Raw genomic sequence first — 7500 nt, 5'->3', positions numbered from 1 at the left:
AAATCAAAGCTGCATGCAAATACAGTATCCACACATTATAGGACCCTATTACGGATAATTTCTTGCATCATTGTACCAATGGCATAAATCTTCAAAAATTCAAGTGGTTGGTTGAATTTTCTTTCTCTTCACGGTTTCCTGTCACGTTCTCCCGAGGCTTCATATCTTTAAATTTTGCTGTGAAATCTTAACTGTCTGAGAAGTCCTAATGTCACATCAATCTTCTTACCTGTTTTTACAAAAAAGTTCTTTATCCACGACTGTGAAACCATTAGCAAGTTGTTCACCAAGAGCTGGTTGTATCCAAGTGAACTTGCATTCTGAAACAAATTTCATGGGAGTTAGCAGAGTGGCGCAGCGGAAGCGTGCTGGGCCCATAACCCAGAGGTCGATGGATCGAAACCATCCTCTGCTATGCTCTCTTGATGGCAGGGTGTCCCTCCACTCATTTCCTTAGTAGTCATTGTCTCTGAATTTTGTAGCAGAAGCAACTGTAGAGAAACCCACTGCATTGTTGAAAGTATTACAGGAAAGAAACGCTCCTACATGAGCTAAACGGTTCTCTTCTTTTTTTCTACCACTCAGATCTAATTAGAAGCAACAAGAAATGTACAATTCCAGCATCGAGCATTTTGTCCCAGTGGCCTAATGGATAAGGCATTGGCCTCCTAAGCCAGGGATTGTGGGTTCGAGTCCCATCTGGGATGTCTTGCTCAAAACTGCCCTTTCACAGTACATTTACTTTAAGGACATTTGCCAAAATCCTGGGAAAGTTGGCAGAAAATTTCAATGACATTTTCTTCCTCCCCTATCCCTATCTCTGTTTCTTTTTCCATGTGTGTCTCTCAATGTCTAACTCACTCTTCCAGAATAAAGAGAATAGACATCTAACAAAATTACAATGAAAATCTCTGATTTTATGCTGGTTTCCTCTATTTCTCCTTCTTCTTTCTCTTATTCTGTTTTCAGCTGTTAACCTTTCCTTGTTCCATCCAATGGAAGGAATTTGAAGGGTGCAGATACGGAAGTTAAATCCCACCTGCCTAATGGTGTGTGTTCTATTTTTCTATTTTTCCGGCACCGTTTCTTACCTCTTGGAGGGTCTTCCAAAGTGTGTTGGTGGAGGATGAACTCTTCCGCCTAACAAGCTAATTCACGTTAAGCACTTGAAAGAACTAAGTAGAAAACAGCATCTGAAATCAAAGCTGCATGCAAATACAGTATCCACACATTATAGGACCCTATTACGGATAATTTCTTGCATCATTGTATCAATGGCATAAATCTTCAAAAATTCACGTGGTTGGTTGAATTTTCTTTCTCTTCACGGTTTCCTGTCACGTTCTCCCGAGGCTTCATATGTTTAATTTTTGCTGTGAAATCTTAACTGTCTGAGAAGTCCTAATGTCACATCAATCTTCTTACCTGTTTTTACAAAAAAGTTCTTTATCCACGACTGTGAAACCATTAGCAAGTTGTTCACCAAGAGCTGGTTGTATCCAAGTGAACTTGCATTCTGAAACAAATTTCGTGGGAGTTAGCAGAGTGGCGCAGCGGAAGCGTGCTGGGCCCATAACCCAGAGGTCGATGGATCGAAACCATCCTCTGCTATGCTCTCTTGATGGCAGGGTGTCCCTCCACTCATTTCCTTAGTAGTCATTGTCTCTGAATTTTGTAGCAGAAGCAACTGTAGAAAAACCCACTGCATTGTTGAAAGTATTACAGGAAATAAACGCTCCTACATGAGCTAAACGGTTCTCTTCTTTTTTTCTACCACTCAGATCTAATTAGAAGCAACAAGAAATGTACAATTCCAGAATCGAGCATTTTGTCCCAGTGGCCTAATGGATAAGGCATTGGCCTCCTAAGCCAGGGATTGTGGGTTCGAGTCCCATCTGGGATGTCTTGCTCAAAACTGCCCTTTCACAGTACATTTACTTCAAGGACATTTGCCAAAATCCTGGGAAAGTTGGCAGAAAATTTCAATGACATTTTCTTCCTCCCCTATCCCTATCTCTGTTTCTTTTTCCATGTGTGTCTCTCAATGTCTAACTCACTCTTCCAGAATAAAGAGAATAGACATCTAACAAAATTACAATGAAAATCTCTGATTTTATGCTGGTTTCCTCTATTTCTCCTTCTTCTTTCTCTTATTCTGTTTTCAGCTGTTAACCTTTACTTGTTCCATCCAATGGAAGGAATTTGAAGGGTGCAGATACGGAAGTTAAATCCCACCTGCCTAATGGTGTGTGTTCTATTTTTCTATTTTTCCGGCACCGTTTCTTACCTCTTGGAGGGTCTTCCAAAGTGTGTTGGTGGAGGATGAACTCTTCCGCCTAACAAGCTAATTCACGTTAAGCACTTGAAAGAACTAAGTAGAAAACAGCATCTGAAATCAAAGCTGCATGCAAATACAGTATCCACACATTATAGGACCCTATTACGGATAATTTCTTGCATCATTGTATCAATGGCATAAATCTTCAAAAATTCACGTGGTTGGTTGAATTTTCTTTCTCTTCACGGTTTCCTGTCACGTTCTCCCGAGGCTTCATATGTTTAATTTTTGCTGTGAAATCTTAACTGTCTGAGAAGTCCTAATGTCACATCAATCTTCTTACCTGTTTTTACAAAAAAGTTCTTTATCCACGCCTGTGAAACCATTAGCAAGTTGTTCACCAAGAGCTGGTTGTATCCAAGTGAACTTGCATTCTGAAAATATTTTTGTGGGAGTTAGCAGAGTGGCGCAGCGGAAGCGTGCTGGGCCCATAACACAGAGGTCGATGGATCGAAACCATCCTCTGCTATGCTCTCTTGATGGCAGGGTGTCCCTCCACTCATTTCCTTAGTAGTCATTGTCTCTGAATTTTGTAGCAGAAGCAACTGTAGAGAAACCCACTGCATTGTTGAAAGTATTACAGGAAATAAACGCTCCTACATGAGCTAAACGGTTCTCTTCTTTTTTTCTACCACTCAGATCTAATTAGAAGCAACAAGAAATGTACAATTCCAGCATCGAGCATTTTGTCCCAGTGGCCTAATGGATAAGGCATTGGCCTCCTAAGCCAGGGATTGTGGGTTCGAGTCCCATCTGGGATGTCTTGCTCAAAACTGCCCTTTCACAGTACATTTACTTCAAGGACATTTGCCAAAATCCTGGGAAAGTTGGCAGAAAATTTCAATGACATTTTCTTCCTCCCCTATCCCTATCTCTGTTTCTTTTTCCATGTGTGTCTCTCAATGTCTAACTCACTCTTCCAGAATAAAGAGAATAGACATCTAACAAAATTACAATGAAAATCTCTGATTTTATGCTGGTTTCCTCTATTTCTCCTTCTTCTTTCTCTTATTCTGTTTTCAGCTGTTAACCTTTCCTTGTTCCATCCAATGGAAGGAATTTGAAGGGTGCAGATACGGAAGTTAAATCCCACCTGCCTAATGGTGTGTGTTCTATTTTTCTATTTTTCCGGCACCGTTTCTTACCTCTTGGAGGGTCTTCCAAAGTGTGTTGGTGGAGGATGAACTCTTCCGCCTAACAAGCTAATTCACGTTAAGCACTTGAAAGAACTAAGTAGAAAACAGCATCTGAAATCAAAGCTGCATGCAAATACAGTATCCACACATTATAGGACCCTATTACGGATAATTTCTTGCATCATTGTATCAATGGCATAAATCTTCAAAAATTCACGTGGTTGGTTGAATTTTCTTTCTCTTCACGGTTTCCTGTCACGTTCTCCCGAGGCTTCATATGTTTAATTTTTGCTGTGAAATCTTAACTGTCTGAGAAGTCCTAATGTCACATCAATCTTCTTACCTGTTTTTACAAAAAAGTTCTTTATCCACGCCTGTGAAACCATTAGCAAGTTGTTCACCAAGAGCTGGTTGTATCCAAGTGAACTTGCATTCTGAAAATATTTTTGTGGGAGTTAGCAGAGTGGCGCAGCGGAAGCGTGCTGGGCCCATAACACAGAGGTCGATGGATCGAAACCATCCTCTGCTATGCTCTCTTGATGGCAGGGTGTCCCTCCACTCATTTCCTTAGTAGTCATTGTCTCTGAATTTTGTAGCAGAAGCAACTGTAGAGAAACCCACTGCATTGTTGAAAGTATTACAGGAAAGAAACGCTCCTACATGAGCTAAACGGTTCTCTTCTTTTTTTCTACCACTCAGATCTAATTAGAAGCAACAAGAAATGTACAATTCCAGCATCGAGCATTTTGTCCCAGTGGCCTAATGGATAAGGCATTGGCCTCCTAAGCCAGGGATTGTGGGTTCGAGTCCCATCTGGGATGTCTTGCTCAAAACTGCCCTTTCACAGTACATTTACTTCAAGGACATTTGCCAAAATCCTGGGAAAGTTGGCAGAAAATTTCAATGACATTTTCTTCCTCCCCTATCCCTATCTCTGTTTCTTTTTCCATGTGTGTCTCTCAATGTCTAACTCACTCTTCCAGAATAAAGAGAATAGACATCTAACAAAATTACAATGAAAATCTCTGATTTTATGCTGGTTTCCTCTATTTCTCCTTCTTCTTTCTCTTATTCTGTTTTCAGCTGTTAACCTTTCCTTGTTCCATCCAATGGAAGGAATTTGAAGGGTGCAGATACGGAAGTTAAATCCCACCTGCCTAATGGTGTGTGTTCTATTTTTCTATTTTTCCGGCACCGTTTCTTACCTCTTGGAGGGTCTTCCAAAGTGTGTTGGTGGAGGATGAACTCTTCCGCCTAACAAGCTAATTCACGTTAAGCACTTGAAAGAACTAAGTAGAAAACAGCATCTGAAATCAAAGCTGCATGCAAATACAGTATCCACACATTATAGGACCCTATTACGGATAATTTCTTGCATCATTGTATCAATGGCATAAATCGTCAAAAATTCACGTGGTTGGTTGAATTTTCTTTCTCTTCATGGTTTCCTGTCACGTTCTCCCGAGGCTTCATATGTTTAATTTTTGCTGTGAAATCTTAACTGTCTGAGAAGTCCTAATGTCACATCAATCTTCTTACCTGTTTTTACAAAAAAGTTCTTTATCCACGACTGTGAAACCATTAGCAAGTTGTTCACCAAGAGCTGGTTGTATCCAAGTGAACTTGCATTCTGAAACAAATTTCGTGGGAGTTAGCAGAGTGGCGCAGCGGAAGCGTGCTGGGCCCATAACCCAGAGGTCGATGGATCGAAACCATCCTCTGCTATGCTCTCTTGATGGCAGGGTGTCCCTCCACTCATTTCCTTAGTAGTCATTGTCTCTGAATTTTGTAGCAGAAGCAACTGTAGAGAAACCCACTGCATTGTTGAAAGTATTACAGGAAAGAAACGCTCCTACATGAGCTAAACGGTTCTCTTCTTTTTTTCTACCACTCAGATCTAATTAGAAGCAACAAGAAATGTACAATTCCAGCGTCGAGCATTTTGTCCCAGTGGCCTAATGGATAAGGCATTGGCCTCCTAAGCCAGGGATTGTGGGTTCGAGTCCCGTCTGGGATGTCTTGCTCAAAACTGCCCTTTCACAGTACATTTACTTCAAGGACATTTGCCAAAATCCTGGGAAAGTTGGCAGAAAATTTCAATGACATTTTCTTCCTCCCCTATCCCTATCTCTGTTTCTTTTTCCATGTGTGTCTCTCAATGTCTAACTCTCTCTTCCAGAATAAAGAGAATAGACATCTAACAAAATTACATTGAAAATCTCTGATTTTATGCTGGTTTCCTCTATTTCTCCTTCTTCTTTCTCTTATTCTGTTTTCAGCTGTTAACCTTTACTTGTTCCATCCAATGGAAGGAATTTGAAGGGTGCAGATACGGAAGTTAAATCCCACCTGCCTAATGGTGTGTGTTCTATTTTTCTATTTTTCCGGCACCGTTTCTTACCTCTTGGAGGGTCTTCCAAAGTGTGTTGGTGGAGGATGAACTCTTCCGCCTAACAAGCTAATTCACGTTAAGCACTTGAAAGAACTAAGTAGAAAACAGCATCTGAAATCAAAGCTGCATGCAAATACAGTATCCACACATTATAGGACCCTATTACGGATAATTTCTTGCATCATTGTATCAATGGCATAAATCTTCAAAAATTCACGTGGTTGGTTGAATTTTCTTTCTCTTCACGGTTTCCTGTCACGTTCTCCCGAGGCTTCATATGTTTAATTTTTGCTGTGAAATCTTAACTGTCTGAGAAGTCCTAATGTCACATCAATCTTCTTACCTGTTTTTACAAAAAAGTTCTTTATCCACGACTGTGAAACCATTAGCAAGTTGTTCACCAAGAGCTGGTTGTATCCAAGTGAACTTGCATTCTGAAACAAATTTTGTGGGAGTTAGCAGAGTGGCGCAGCGGAAGCGTGCTGGGCCCATAACCCAGAGGTCGATGGATCGAAACCATCCTCTGCTATGCTCTCTTGATGGCAGGGTGTCCCTCCACTCATTTCCTTAGTAGTCATTGTCTCTGAATTTTGTAGCAGAAGCAACTGTAGAGAAACCCACTGCATTGTTGAAAGTATTACAGGAAAGAAACGCTCCTACATGAGCTAAACGGTTCTCTTCTTTTTTTTCTACCACTCAGATCTAATTAGAAGCAACAAGAAATGTACAATTCCAGCATCGAGCATTTTGTCCCAGTGGCCTAATGGATAAGGCATTGGCCTCCTAAGCCAGGGATTGTGGGTTCGAGTCCCATCTGGGATGTCTTGCTCAAAACTGCCCTTTCACAGTACATTTACTTCAAGGACATTTGCCAAAATCCTGGGAAAGTTGGCAGAAAATTTCAATGACATTTTCTTCCTCCCCTATCCCTATCTCTGTTTCTTTTTCCATGTGTGTCTCTCAATGTCTAACTCACTCTTCCAGAATAAAGAGAATAGACATCTAACAAAATTACAATGAAAATCTCTGATTTTATGCTGGTTTCCTCTATTTCTCCTTCTTCTTTCTCTTATTCTGTTTTCAGCTGTTAACCTTTCCTTGTTCCATCCAATGGAAGGAATTTGAAGGGTGCAGATACGGAAGTTAAATCCCACCTGCCTAATGGTGTGTGTTCTATTTTTCTATTTTTCCGGCACCGTTTCTTACCTCTTGGAGGGTCTTCCAAAGTGTGTTGGTGGAGGATGAACTCTTCCGCCTAACAAGCTAATTCACGTTAAGCACTTGAAAGAACTAAGTAGAAAACAGCATCTGAAATCAAAGCTGCATGCAAATACAGTATCCACACATTATAGGACCCTATTACGGATAATTTCTTTCATCATTGTATCAATGGCATAAATCGTCAAAAATTCACGTGGTTGGTTGAATTTTCTTTCTCTTCATGGTTTCCTGTCACGTTCTCCCGAGGCTTCATATGTTTAATTTTTGCTGTGAAATCTTAACTGTCTGAGAAGTCCTAATGTCACATCAATCTTCTTACCTGTTTTTACAAAAAAGTTCTTTATCCACGACTGTGAAACCATTAGCAAGTTGTTCACCAAGAGCTGGTTGTATCCAAGTGAACTTGCATTCTG

General features: G+C 40.5%; 8 non-coding genes across 8 annotated transcripts; all 8 read left to right on the top strand.

Moving 5' to 3' along the window:
• Positions 1 to 634: 634 nt before the first annotated feature.
• trnar-ccu (transfer RNA arginine (anticodon CCU)) lies at positions 635 to 707 on the top strand. The gene has a single exon. It is a non-coding gene; the product is annotated as a tRNA-Arg (tRNA).
• A 1123-nt stretch (positions 708 to 1830) lies between these two features.
• trnar-ccu (transfer RNA arginine (anticodon CCU)) lies at positions 1831 to 1903 on the top strand. Its single transcript has one exon. It is a non-coding gene; the product is annotated as a tRNA-Arg (tRNA).
• Positions 1904 to 3026: 1123 nt separating this feature from the next.
• Positions 3027 to 3099, top strand: trnar-ccu (transfer RNA arginine (anticodon CCU)). Its single transcript has one exon. It is a non-coding gene; the product is annotated as a tRNA-Arg (tRNA).
• A 1123-nt stretch (positions 3100 to 4222) lies between these two features.
• trnar-ccu (transfer RNA arginine (anticodon CCU)) lies at positions 4223 to 4295 on the top strand. The gene has a single exon. It is a non-coding gene; the product is annotated as a tRNA-Arg (tRNA).
• An 832-nt stretch (positions 4296 to 5127) lies between these two features.
• On the top strand, positions 5128 to 5199 carry trnam-cau (transfer RNA methionine (anticodon CAU)). Its single transcript has one exon. It is a non-coding gene; the product is annotated as a tRNA-Met (tRNA).
• A 219-nt stretch (positions 5200 to 5418) lies between these two features.
• Positions 5419 to 5491, top strand: trnar-ccu (transfer RNA arginine (anticodon CCU)). The gene has a single exon. It is a non-coding gene; the product is annotated as a tRNA-Arg (tRNA).
• Positions 5492 to 6323: 832 nt separating this feature from the next.
• trnam-cau (transfer RNA methionine (anticodon CAU)) lies at positions 6324 to 6395 on the top strand. The gene has a single exon. It is a non-coding gene; the product is annotated as a tRNA-Met (tRNA).
• A 220-nt stretch (positions 6396 to 6615) lies between these two features.
• Positions 6616 to 6688, top strand: trnar-ccu (transfer RNA arginine (anticodon CCU)). Its single transcript has one exon. It is a non-coding gene; the product is annotated as a tRNA-Arg (tRNA).
• The last annotated feature ends 812 nt before the right edge of the window (positions 6689 to 7500 follow it).

This window comes from Erpetoichthys calabaricus, chromosome 5 (assembly GCF_900747795.2).
Source record: "Erpetoichthys calabaricus chromosome 5, fErpCal1.3, whole genome shotgun sequence".
Classification (NCBI taxonomy): Eukaryota; Metazoa; Chordata; class Cladistia; order Polypteriformes; family Polypteridae; genus Erpetoichthys; species Erpetoichthys calabaricus.
This window is presented reverse-complemented; position numbering and strand designations above follow the sequence as displayed.